General features: G+C 32.7%; 2 long non-coding RNA genes across 3 annotated transcripts in view; one reads left to right on the plus strand and one right to left on the minus strand.

Annotated features, from left to right (window-relative positions):
• Positions 1-802: 802 nt before the first annotated feature.
• Positions 803-6,336, plus strand: LOC136856223 (uncharacterized). Its single transcript, XR_010858287.1, has 4 exons — positions 803-1,282; positions 3,043-3,392; positions 4,729-4,849; positions 6,197-6,336. It is a non-coding gene; the product is annotated as an uncharacterized lncRNA (long non-coding RNA).
• A 1,998-nt stretch (positions 6,337-8,334) lies between these two features.
• Positions 8,335-13,886, minus strand: part of LOC136856224 (uncharacterized) — a 43,307-nt gene continuing 37,755 nt past the window's right edge. The window contains exons 3-6 of one of the 2 annotated variants that reach the window (XR_010858289.1): positions 11,189-11,320; positions 10,445-10,570; positions 9,531-9,657; positions 8,335-8,644 (exon numbers count right to left, since the gene is read on the minus strand). This is a non-coding gene — a long non-coding RNA (uncharacterized lncRNA). The remainder of the gene's footprint in view (positions 8,645-9,530; positions 9,658-10,444; positions 10,571-11,188; positions 11,321-13,886) is intronic. The other variant, XR_010858288.1, reaches the window with a different exon arrangement.

Here is a 13,886-nt window from a genome sequence, read left to right on the forward strand (position 1 = left end):
ATGACTCTTTCTCTCTCTCTCATTTCTCTTTTTCTCTGTCAGAATGGCTGTCTCTCTCTCTCTCTCTCTCTCTCTCTCTCTCTCTCTCTCTCTCTCTCTCTCTCATTTCTCTTTTTCTCTCTCTCAAACGGTTATCTGACTCTCTAGAATGGGTCTTTCTCTCTCTCTCTCACTTCTCTGTTTCTCTCTCTCTCTCTCTCTAGAATGGCTCTTTTTCTCTCTCTGTTACGAACTCTCTCTCTCTCTCTCTCTCTCTCTCTCTCTCTCTCTCTACGGCAGACGTCCAACCCAGAAACGTCATCATTTTATTTTGTGATTCTTTGAATCTTAAAATCTTTTGCAATGAAAAGTTTTTGTATTTTCTTAAGCTTTTACGAAAATATTTTGAAACTTATTTTCGAAATTTGTCATAAATTTAGAAAATACTGAAATGTTCAGTATGTGTCAAAAATATCATTCAAATGTCCACGAATATATATATATATATATATATATATATATATATATATATATATATATATATATATATATATATATATATAAATATATATATATATATATATATATATATATATATATATTTAGAAAATATATATATATATATATATATATATATATATATATATATATATATATATATATATATATATATATATATATATATATATTTATTTATATATTCTCCCCCAATTTTTTTATCATTTCTATAATAGATTTTTAATTTTTTCCCCATTTTTATATATCTTATATTTATGATATTATTACCTAAATCTTCAACATTATTATTTTGTCATTATTTGTCATGGGGGGGCGGGCATATGCCCAGATGCACCCCCCCCCCTTGGATCCGCAAGTACAAATATCTAATTTATAATTTTTAAAAATTATCTTACAAATCTTTATATTTACAGAAAATGTGGATCATATTTTCCACATATTTAACTTTTTTTTTTCTAATCAACCAACAGATGTCACCTTCCTCTACGCCGTGACGTCACAGGTGACGTAACCATTCCTCCCTCTTCTGAACCATTCATTCCCTGAAATATGTCATGACGTCACTCCTGGCCTGGTCTCTCGCCCAATCACGTCTCTTAGAATCTTAGCAATTTGACGTCAGTGATTTGGGCGCTTCTGATTGGTGGAGAGTCGCTTGGCATCGAGTCAAGAGTCATTGGTGTGGATTCCGGAGTCGAATTTAGGGGTCCTGGGGGAATGGGGGCTTTTTGATAGTGGTTTTCGTGAGAGGTACAAATAAGTGACTCCTGGTTTATTTTAATGGGTGAAGATTTAATTTGTATTTGTGATATTTGTGATTTTGTGTCTTGAGAATTTTTTTTTTGTGGGAAATTTGGGAAAGTTTGATATATGTGACCTTGGATTGTCCTAGTGGACATTTGTGTGAAGTGTTTGTGGGACATTTGTGTGAAGTGTTTGTGGGACATTTGTGTGAAGTGTTAGTGGGACATTTGTGTGAAGTGTTAGTGGGACATTTGTGTGAAGTGTTAGTGAGACATTTGTGTGAAGTTTTTGTAGACTAGCGGACGTTTGTGTGAAGTGTTAGTGGGACATTTGTGTGAAGTGTTAGTGGGGACATTTGTGTGAAGTGTTAGTGGGACATTTGTGTGAAGTGTTAGTGGGACATTTGTGTGAAGTGTTAGTGGGACATTTGTGTGAAGTGTTAGTGGGACATTTGTGTGAAGTGTTAGTGGGGACATTTGTGTGAAGTGTTAGTGGGGACATTTGTGTGAAGTGTTAGTGGGGGACATTTGTGTGAAGTGTTAGTGGGGACATTTGTGTGAAGTGTTAGTGGGGACATTTGTGTGAAGTGTTAGTGGGGACATTTGTTTGTGTTGACAGTGTTAGTGGGGACATTTGTGTGAAGTGTTAGTGGGGACATTTGTGTGAAGTGTTAGTGGGACATTTGTGTGAAGTGTTAGTGGGACATTTGTGTGAAGTGTTAGTGGGACATTTGTGTGAAGTGTTAGTGGACATTTGTGGGAAGTGTTAGTGGGACATTTGTGGGAAGTGTTAGTGGGACATTTGTGGGAAGTGTTAGTGGGACATTTGTGGGAAGTGTTAGTGGGACATTTGTGTGAAGTTGTAGCAATATACATTTAGTGCTGATTTAGTGGAATATTGATGAAGTTTTTTGTTGGAATTTGGTGAAATGTGACAAATGTTTTAGTGAAAATGACTTTCAGTGCAAATTTCAAGTGACAGGTTTCATTGAGATTGTAATTTTTTTATATTACTCTGTGCAAATTTAGTGATAATTTTAAATTACAGAAAACTTTTAACATGACTTATGTGCAAATTTAGTGATAGTTTTAGTGGAAAATGGTTTAAATAAAATAACATATTGAAAATGGTGAAATTTTGGTGACTATAGTGATATTTTGGTGAATGTCCAGAATAACTCCGCATGCATAAAGTACCAAAAAATTTAAAGCGTTTTAGGCCACTTCTTATGATGAGGAAACACCCACAATTTTGCCATGTTAGCTATGGAGGGGGGTTGGGGAAGGTATTGTCTAACCTTATAAGTCAAAAATCGAAAATCATTCGATGGGGAACTAGTTTTTCTGAGAACCATTACACTCTTTCTGAGAAACATTACAGTAAAAAACCTCATGTTCGAACTAACTCCAGTAAGATCAAGTACACGAAGTGCTACTGGATGTAAACAAACGACAGAAAATTTTCGAGGATGCCGATTAGATAATCATTTAATATGGTGAATCTCCTCAAAAAGTGTTCAGAGACAAAGTTTTATTATTTTATATTGTGAAAATTATAGTGTGACCTATTTTCTTATATCTCACCGCGGAGTTGTTCTGGACATTGACCTTTGTCCATACCCAGACCATTGCAGCTTTCAATATTTTCAAAGACAAAATAAGTCAGATTTAACTCAATATGGACAAGTAATTGTTTAGTTATATTGGTAAGCAATATAAATGAATAAATTCAAAGTTAAATCATAAGATTTACTCTAAATTAACTATGAGTTTATTCCTTATTAACTCTTTTCATTTGCAGGTCAGGCTACAAAATACTAAATACAGTTGGTGTGACCACTGATTCTACAAAATGGTGACCACTGATTCTACAAAATGGTGACCACTGATTCTACAAAATGGTGACCAGTGATTCTACAAAATGGTGACCACTGGTTCTACAAAATGGTGGCTACTGATTCTACAAAATGGTGGCCACAGATTCTACAAAATGGTGGCCACTGATTCTACAAAATGGTCTACAAAATGGTGGCTACTGATTCTACAAAATGGTGGCTACTGATTCTACAAAATGGTGGCTACTGATTCTACAAAATGGAACTTGGAATATTCAAAGCACAGAAGGTCTTTTGAGGGAATCACTGGCTTCAGGTAAGCTTTTAAAATGTAAATATTTTTCCAAGTTTTTTTGTATGTAAATTTAGGGGTACAGTCTACCACCTAAGTTAGGTTTTAAGATTTATAGATTCAGGCATTTTAACTGCTACATCAGATGCAAACTTCTAACCATTCTAGAATTTGTACTTTTTATAGGTGACAAATGGTGTATTGTCTTGTTGAATCTAGTTACCTTAAAAGGTCTGATTTGGTGCAAAGTTTGAGAAATTCTACCAGTTTTTTCTGACTGGTTTATCCCCAGACTGTCAGTTTTCAGTTTTAACTGAGTTACAACCAGTTGTAATTGCTGAACTGTTCCATAATTGCCTGAGTGAACTGTATAGATATTTTCCTGGTCAGTCTGGAATGCTAACTGAAGTATTGGTCCTTTAGAGAAGATTCTTGGGATATGCAAAGAGTTTGGCAATATTTTAAAAGCTGTTGCTAGTTGCAATGGTGCTTGTCTAGTTTATTTCCAAAATTAAACCACTTTTTAGCTAACCTAACCTTGTCAATAAGTGGTTTTCATTACTCTAAATTCTTGACATTACTGCTAAGAATTTTTTTTGAAAGTGGCCCCTACTTGTTGACCAGAATTCAACAGGTTAATATTTCAGTAAGTAAATAGGCTTCAGGGATACTGGCTTGATATTCTTCCTTTCAGGCCAAGTGGCTGAAATGATTTTGAAGTCTTTGATATTTTCAGATTCTTCCTTTTAGCTGAATCTTTCTGGATGAAGTCTTTGGTGGTTTGGTCTGAGATTATATCCATAAATTTAGGGGTTTTGATTTGCAAACTGCTGCTGTGATCTCTGTAAATTGCTGTGATTTATGTAAATTGCTGTGATTTATCTTGCCAAATTGTTTTCCAGTCCATTTTTGAAAGGTGTAGCCTTGTCATCTTCTAAACTTTGCGTGCAGGAACATTAAAAGTTCAGCTTTTTTTTCTTGTCAAACCATTAAAGCTTCAATATCTCGGAAGGCAAGTAAGGCAGAATTTAACTCAGTGTAGACAAGCAATTGTTTAGTTATACTGATCAAGAATTGCATGGTTTGCAATGGCACAAACTCATGGATAAAAATTGTTGGAACTGAATAAAGTCCTTCCCAAGTTCGATCATAATATATTTTCCAAGAGGATTTGTAATTTAACCTGTCTAAAAAATTATATTGTATATCATGATTTTATTGCATCTCAAACTTAACTCATTAGATTTCCAAGCTAAGAATGGATTTTAAATTCTCTAAAATGTAACGAGCATATTTGAATTAACAAATCTGGACTGTTTGAAAGTGTTAATTGTGTTCTCAATTGTCTTTCCATTTGCAGGTCACGAAATAGTGACATTTTTCTGTCTACAGCTGAAATGAAAATACCGTTTTAACAAAATGGAACCATTTATATTAAAAGTGATTGTGTTCAGATGAGGGACCTACTGACTTCAGATATAGTAAGTAGTAAATATTTCCTTAGGTTTTTAGGTCTAACTTAGGTACCATTTTGCAATAGGTCATGTTTTAAGACTTTAGATTCAGCTGGAGATTATTTTAACTGAATCAGATGTAAGCTGCTTAGAATTCTATTTGTTTGCAATTGGTGGAAGAAGTTAATGTCTTTTTGAATCTGTTAAGCACTAGAGTTGCATTGAAAGGTCTGATTTGGTGCAAAGTTGGAGACATTTTAGCAATTTCGTTTCCAAAATTTAAGTTTATTGTTAGAATGTTAGTTTTAACTTGGTTAAACCCAGCTACAATCACCAAATTGTTGCCTACTAGTGTGTAATTTCCCTGGTCAGTCTGGAATGCTGATATAAGTATTGGTATCTTGGAGAAGTTTGTCTCTTGGGATAAAGGTTGGAAATATTCTGAAGGTCTTGCTTGTAGCAACAGGCCTTCTTCAGGCCATTGTGTAGGCTACATAACCTTGTCAGTAATATGTAGACAGGCAAAAATAGCTTTAAAATAAGGAATTCTTCACATAGCTACTAGAAGTGTTCTTAAAATGGTCTATTTAGTTGTCCCTACTTGCTGACCACAATTCAACAGTGGGTTTCGAGTTCAGAAACTGAATAAACTTCAGTGACACTGGTCTGATAGACTGCCTTTCATTAAGTGGCTGAATTCTGTGGCATCTTTCGAGATTTTTAGATTTTTCCTTTTGACTGAATCTATCTAGATGGAGTCTTGGGCTTCTCGTCTGAATTCGTCCATAAATCTCTGGATTTCAATTCGTAAATAAAGGATTCGTGAGTGGGTTTTTACCACCCTTCGTTCTGTACTGAACTGCTGCTGTGGTATATTGAATTTGCTGTGATTTATGCAAATTGCTGCGGTTTCTTTGTCAAGTTAGTCCACGGTAACCTTTGCATGAAAATCATCTGCAGTTGCACTATGGGATAATCATTAGGAGAGGGTGGATAGCGAGATGGAAGTAATATGAACGGAGGTACAGTAAAATGAATGAAAGGGGCACTGCCCACATGGGGAATCAGGAATAAAAATCAGGAATATTTAAGTGATTCCATTAACTTATAAGTTTTCCAAGTATTTTAATACTCTTAAATTTTGAAGTTGTGATTTAAGACAGTTTGTATTAGTATTTTTGTATATTTAAGGAATAATTAAATTCATATTTTTATATCAAAGTAATTTAAGTTCATTTTAGTAATTTTTTTAAACTTACATTAAATAATATTAATTGTAATTTTTAAATTAAATTTTTTTGCATCAAACTTTTTTCATGAACATTAAAACAGATATCTTGGTCAAAGTGAATTTTAATAAATTTAACATTACAGGTTTTGTCTACAGTGCTCGAGAGGTTACAAGTTACAATGCTCGAGAGGTTACAAGTTACAGTGCTCGAGAGGTTACAAGTTACAGTGCTCGAGAGGTTACAAGTTACAGTGCTCGAGAGGTTACAAGTTACAGTGCTCGAGAGGTTACAAGTTACAATGCTCGAGAGGTTACAAGTTCCAATGCTCGAGAGGTTACAAGTTCCAATGCTCGAGAGGTTACAAGTTCCAATGCTCGAGAGGTTACAAGTTACAATGCTCGAGAGGTTACAAGTTACAATGCTCGAGAGGTTACAAGTTACAATGCTCGAGAGGTTACAAGTTACAATGCTCGAGAGGAGAAAAGATCACATTGCAGTAAGTGAAAGAGGTTACAAGTTCCAATGCTCGAGAGGTTCAGTTCCAATTTGTTAAAGTTCCAAAGGTTTTCCAATATAAGGTTACAAGTTACAATGCTGAGAAATTACAATGCTCGAGAGGTTACAAGTTAACAATGTCAAAATTTACAATGTCGAGAGGTTCAGTTGCAAAGAGGTTAGTTACAATGCTCAAGGTTAAGTTACAACTCGAGAGGTTTTGTACAGTTAGATTTTTCAGTGCTAGGTTTTCCAGTGCTCGAGAGGTTTTCCAGTGCTCGAGATAAAGTTCCAGTATTTGAGTTACAAGTTTATCCATTTCAAGTTCCAAATGAATTTGATAAGTGCCAAAGGTTACAAGTTCCAGTGCTCGAGAGGTTAATAAGTTTTGGAAAAGTTCCAGTGCCAGGTTGAAGTTCCAGTGCTCTAATTTTTTAGGTTTTTGCAATGCTCGAGGTTACAAGAGGATGAGGTTAATAAAACCGAGAGGTTGCAAGTTCGAGAGGCACAAGTTGCAATGCTCGAGAGGTTGTTGCAATGCTCGAGAGGTTAAAGTTGCAATGCTCGAGAGGTTACAAGTTGCAATGCTCGAGAGGTTACAAGTTGCAATGCTCGAGAGGTTACAAGTTACAATCCTCGAGAGGTTACAAGTTACAAGAGGAAAAGATCACATTCAGTAAGTATGAAAAGATTAAAATTTGATTTCAGAAACCAAACCAAACCACCACTTATGGAAATTAAATACTTTGTAAATTGTCAAAAATTTAAGATGTTTCAGTAAAAGTAGTCAAAGCAAGATTAAATACTTTGTAAATTAGATTTTTCAGTATTTTTCAGGAAGTATTTTTCAGCGAGATAAATCAAATATTTGAGTCTTTATCCATTTCATTAATGAATTTGATAATAACCAAACCTTACAGGGTCCACTTTTAATAATTTTAGAAAAGTCCTCCATTGAATTTGCTCTAATTTTTATTTTTGTGCTTTCAGAAGGATGAGTAATAAAACCTGCAATTCAGCAAGATGCTTAGTGCTTTAAAGAAGCATAGAAGAAGCCAGTAATGTAAGCTGCAGTTCCCGCAAGAAACCTGCAGTTCAGCATGAAGAAGAAGTTATTAGATCAGCCCAAAGTTCAAGAAACCTGCAGTTCAGCATGAAGAATAGTTCTAAAAACCAGACCACCACTTCAGCCCAAAGTTCGTTCAAGAAACCTGCAGTTCATCAAGATTAGTTCTAGAAACCAGAAGATCGTTTGAAACAGTGCGATTTAGGAAGAATAGTAAAAGAAATTAGACCAGCAGTTCAGCACAAAGTTCCTTCAAGAAACCTGCAGTTTGCTAGGAAGAAGTCATACCAGCAAGATCGTTTGACGTGCGATTTAGAATGAATAGTTCAAGAAATTAGACCAGCAGTTCAGCACAAAGTTCCTTCAAGAAACCTGCAGTTTGCTAGGAAGAAGTCATACCAGCAAGATCGTCTGACGTGCGATTTAGAATGAATAATCAAGAGAATCAGTTCAGTAAAGTTCCTTCCAGAAATAGTTTGTAAAGAAATCATAACCAAGATGTTTGACGGCATTTAGAAATGAATAGTTTAAGTTTAGACCAAAGTTCAGCAGTTCCTTCAAAAACCTACAGTTTTTGAGGCTTGATTATTTAGAAGAAAACCTAAAACGAACTCACTAGTAGATTAAACCAATATTTACTTTTACCAGATATGGAAGAAATCTTATGGTTTGAACAAGTTTATTTTATACATTATGAGGCTTGATTATAAATACCTGAACAAATTAAAGCTTTTATTTTTGAGATATGGATTCATTATACATAACAAGCTTCATTTTATACATTATAACCTTCCAAGTTTTCTTCTTAACTGAAGATGTATTCTTCACAGTAAAAGTTGCTTCCTGCAGTTGCTGTGGAACCCAGGTTTCTTGATGGATTCTAGGGCTTGACACCTGCGTCTGTTCTTTAGAGTTTCTTCTCCAGCTACTGGACTTCGTAACCTTGACATCTCATTACTCCTGAACTGTTAACTGAATCTTTTGCTGCTTTGTAACGAGTTTCTTGAACTTTCTTCAGCTCTCTTGAACCTGAAAGAAATTGATAATCTGATTAAAAGGAATAAAGTGTTTAAGTGAAGCATTTTTTTAGAGATTTTGAACTAATATCAAATAAAAACGAAATTGATTTCTGGTTTCGTTTAAGAACTTTCCACCAGTAAGCAGAACATGGCTTCTAAAAACCCTGTGATTCTGCAGCAATAGTTTTAATTTCAATTATTATAGTTTATTAAATACACATTTTAACATGCTGTACTTAAAAGGAATGAGTGAATTATGCAAATAAGGAACTAGCAAATGCAATTAGTATAAAGTATCAACATCCACTTTTTAAATTTATAAATAAATTTGAGTTATGAAATGTTAAAGTTTAGTCTTTTGAAAAATCACTTTAGTACTGCAAGCAATTGATTTCTTAGTTAAATGCTTGAAAAATTTGAGCAAAACTCCAAATGGTAAACATGATTTTATCAAGACTTAAATATGGAGTTTTTGTAAATATGAATTTATCAAAACTTAAATATGGAGTTTACCAAAAGGTAAATATGAATATCAAAACTTAAATATGGAGTTTACCAAAAGGTAAATATGAATTTATCAAAAATTAGTTAAATGAGTTTACCAAAACTTGAGCAAAACTAAGTGGTAAATATGAATTGAACAAAATTTAGTTAAATATGAGTTTACCAAAACTTGAGCAAAACTAAGTGGTAAATATGAGTATCAAAACTTAGTTAAATATGAGTATCAAAACTTGAGCAAGACTCAAAATGGCAAACATGATTTTATCAAAACTTAACCAAAAGTCCAAATTGCAACTATGAATATTGGAACCAATATTGGAAGCAGTAATTTGTATTAAAAAGCAAAATTCTAGTGACAAGAAAACTTAATTCATTAAACTATTTTAACTTACATTGTACAGTATAGAAATATATCCTTTACTTCAAAAGTTATGGTGCAAGATGCGTTCCCATAATTGTAGACTTTCTGCAGACAAAAATGTTCCCTTTCTTGTCCTTCAAGTTGCCATAATCTTCAACCTGGAAGAATTCAATATTTGAACAAGCAGAAAGCTGAGTTGTGAACCAGTTTCCAAAATTAACCAAAAGTAAAACAAATTTTAAAAAACTAAGTAAACCAGTTTCCAAAATTAACCAAAAGTACTGGAAGTAATTAAGAAATTAATTAAATGCTTGAAAAATTTCATCAAAACTTCAGCAAAACTCCAAATGGTAAATATGAATTTATCAAAACTTAAATAGTTTACCTAATGTAAATATGAATTTATCAAAACTTATAAAGTTTACCAAAAGGTAAATATGAATTTCTCAAAACTTAGTTAAATATGAGTTTACCAAAACTTGACCAAAACACCAAGTTGTAAATATGAATTTATCAAAATTCAGTTAAATACTTAAACATGAGTACTCCAAGTGGGAAATATGAATTTACCAAAATTTAGCTAAATATGAGTTTACCAAAACTTGAGCAAAACACCAAGTGGTAAATATGAATTTATCAAAACATTTAAGTATAATTTCAGTATCAAAACTCAGGCAAAACTCCAAATGGCAAACATGATTTTATCAAAACTTAAGCAAAACCAAATGGCAAACATTTTCTCAAAACTTAAGCAAAACTCCAAATTGCAACAATGAATATTGGAACCAATTCTGGAAGCAATAATTTGTATTAAAATGCAAAATTCTAGTGGCAAGAAAACTTAATTCATTAAACAACTTTAACTTAAAGTAGTTTAATGATATAAGTTAAAGTAGTTTTGAAAAGTATACTTTAACTGTAATTCATTAAACTACTTTAACTTACATTGTACAGTATAAAGATATATCCTTTACTTAAAAAGTATGGTGCAAGATCCGTTCCCATAATTGTAGACTTCCTGCAGACAAAAAGGTTCCCTTTCTTATCTATCAAGTTGCCATAATCTTCAACCTGGAAGAATTCAATATTTGAAAAAGCAGAAAACTGAGTTGTGAACCAGTTTGCAAAATTAACCAAAAGGCAAATTTTTAAAATAAACAGTATTTAAGTAAACCAGTTCCCAAAATTAGCCAAAATTAAAGCAAATTTAAAAATACAGTATTTAAGTAAACCAGTTTCCAAAATTAACCAAAATTAAAGCAAATTTATAAAAAAATTATACAGTATTTAAGTAAAGTTTCCAAAATTAACCAAAAGTAAAGCAAATTTTAAAAATAAACTGAGTAAACCAGTTTCCAAGATTAAACAAAAGTAAAGCAAATTTTCAATACAGTATTTAAGTAAACCAGTTTATAAATTAACCAAAAGTAAAGCAAATTTAAAAAATAACCAGTATTTAAGCCAGTTTCCAAAATTAACCAAAATTACAGCAAATTTTTAAAAAAATTACTTAAATAAACCAACTGACTAAAGTTTAAATATTTAATACTGGCAGCAATTAATACTGGATTTTTCAAAAGAAATTTAAATATCTAATACAATTAAAACTGGATTTTTCAAAAGAAATTTAAATATCTAATACTGGAAGCAATTAATACTGGATTTTTCAAAAGAAATTTAAATATTTACTGGAAGCATTTAATACTGAGAGGTGTTCCCGCAACAGCTGGGAGGCGAGTTGGTGTTCCCACAATATTTGTAGACTTCCAGGGAACAAAAAGGATCCCCTTCCAGTTCCACAAGTTCCCACAATCCTTCAACCTGGAAGAAAAAAAAATTAAGTCGAGAACCAAAAGTAAATTTATTTTTTATAAACTAAATAAATTAAGTAAAATCCATTAGGCTAAATAAATTTAATTTTGGACTTACAGAACTAAAATGACTAATGCTAAAGAGTTTCACTAAAAGTTTCAGCTGCACTAAAAGTTGGTTTCACTAAGTTTCAGCTGCACTAAACGTTGGTTTCACTAAAAGTTTCAGCTGCACTAAAAGTTGGTTTCACTAAAAGTTTCAGCTGCACTAAAAGTTGGTTTCACTAAAAGTTTCAGCTGCACTAAAAGTTGGTTTCACTAAAAGTTTCAGCTGCACTAAAAGTTGGTTTCACTAAAAGTTTCAGCTGCACTAAAAGTTGGTTTCACAAAGTCGCTGCACTAAAAGTTGGTTTCTAAAAGTTTCAGCTGCACTAAAAGTTGGTTTCACTAAAAGTTTCAGCTGCACTAAAAGTTGGTTTCACTAAAAGTTTCAGCTGCACTAAAAGTTGGTTTCACTCAAAAGTTTCAGCTGCACTAAAAGTTGGTTTCACTAAAAGTTTCAGCTGCACTAAAAGTTGGTTTCACTAAAAGTTTCAGCTGCACTAAAAGTTGGTTTCACTAAAAAGTTTCAGCTGCACTAAAAGTTGGTCAGCAGCACTAAGTTGGTTTCACTAAAAGTTTAGCTGCACTAAAAGTTGGTTTCACTAAAAGTTGGTTTCACTAAAAGTTTCAGCTGCACTAAAAGTTGGTTTCACTAAAAGTTTCAGCTGCACTAAAAGTTGGTTTCACTAAAAGTTTCAGCTGCACTAAAAGTTGGTTTCACTAAAAGTTTCAGCTGCACTAAAAGTTGGTTTCACTAAAAGTTTCAGCTGCACTAAAAGTTTCAGCTGCACTAAAAGTTTCAGCTGCACTAAAAGTTTCAGCTGCACTAAAAGTTTCAGCTGCACTAAAAGTTTCAGCTGCACTAAAAGTTTCAGCTGCACTAAAAGTTTGTTTCACGAAGTTTGTTACACTAAAAGTCGCAGCACTAAGTTTCAGTTACACTAAAAGTCGCAGCACTAAGTTTCAGTTACACTAAAAGTCGCAGCACTAAGTTTCAGTTACACTAAAAGTCGCAGCACTAAGTTTCAGTTTCACTAAAAGTCGCAGCACTAAGTTTCAGTTTCACTAAAAGTCGCAGCACTAAGTTTGTTTCACTAAAAGTCGCAGCACTAAGTTTGTTTCACTAAAAGTCGCAGCACTAAGTTTGTTTCACTAAAAGTCGCAGCACTAAGTTTGTTTCACTAAAAGTCGCAGCACTAAGTTTGTTTCACTAAAAGTCGCACTAAGTTTGTTTCACTAAAAGTCGCACTAAGTTTCAGTTCCACTACAAGTTGAACTAAGTTTGTTAGACTAAAAGTTTCACTAAGCTTCAGTTTCTAAAGTTGCACTAAGTTTTTTTACACAAGTTTCACTGAGTTCCAGTTTCACTACAAGTTGGACTAAGTTTCACCAAGTTTCACTAAGTAAAATCTCAAAGAAAATTTAAAAGACTTAAAAGTATTTAAAAAACTAAGACTGCACCATAGTTTAAGGTACTGTAATTGCTAATATAATCTAATTACTGAATCACGTTTCCTAACAAATAACTAATTACATTAATTACGCTTAAAAACTAATTACACTGGCTTACCTCCTCCAATATAATCTGTAATTACTGAATTACTTTCCATACAAATCAGTAATTACACTACTTAAAAGTTTTAATTGAAATCATTACAATGCATTCTCTGAAACTATCAAAAAACCAATTACCAATAAACCTGATTTCTCCCAAAAAATCTTTGATGTAATTATTGGTATCTGCTGTAATTACTGGCATCTGCTGTAATAACCGATTTACCTTATACACCTCGGAAATTACATTAAATTACACCAATTTAGCTCAAAATTGAATTCAGTTCCCAACTCCCAAGCAGCCAATCACTAGACCGGATTATGAAAAGATTTTTTTTTTTTTTTTTTGGTGATTTCTGGTCAATCTTGGTTAATTTCCGGTTGAATTTTCCAAAATATGATTAATAATTTATTATCTGAAAGCCATTAACTGATTTACAAATTTAATATATTGGAAAATACAGCGATTTTTAATATGTAATTTGAAAAACAAAATTTCAGATTTTGCGATTTATGAAATTTTGGTGAAATTTGGCGATTCTTGATAAATTTTGGTCAATTTTCGGTTGAATTTTCGAAAATATGATTAATAATTGACTATCTGAAAGCCATAATTGATTTACAAACTTAAATATATTTAAAAATTCAGCTATTTTTAAAAAGTAATTTGGCTGAAGTAAAATTTCACTAAGTTTGATTTTTGTAAATTCACGAATTTTGGGGAAAAAACGTAATTACATTAAAATTATTTTAAAATTACACCTTTTGAAGTTCATGATTTAAAAAAAGGTAATTTTACTTATTTAAATTACAATTGTGTAAAATGTATGAAGGATATTGGATAGTGCTAATCCCAGGCCACGATTCGACGGTCAATCTTCATCCAATCGCATCGCCTATTTAACGACCAATATACACAA

The sequence above is a fragment of the Macrobrachium rosenbergii genome, chromosome 35 (assembly GCF_040412425.1).
Source record: "Macrobrachium rosenbergii isolate ZJJX-2024 chromosome 35, ASM4041242v1, whole genome shotgun sequence".
In the NCBI taxonomy this organism is placed as follows: domain Eukaryota; kingdom Metazoa; phylum Arthropoda; class Malacostraca; order Decapoda; family Palaemonidae; genus Macrobrachium; species Macrobrachium rosenbergii.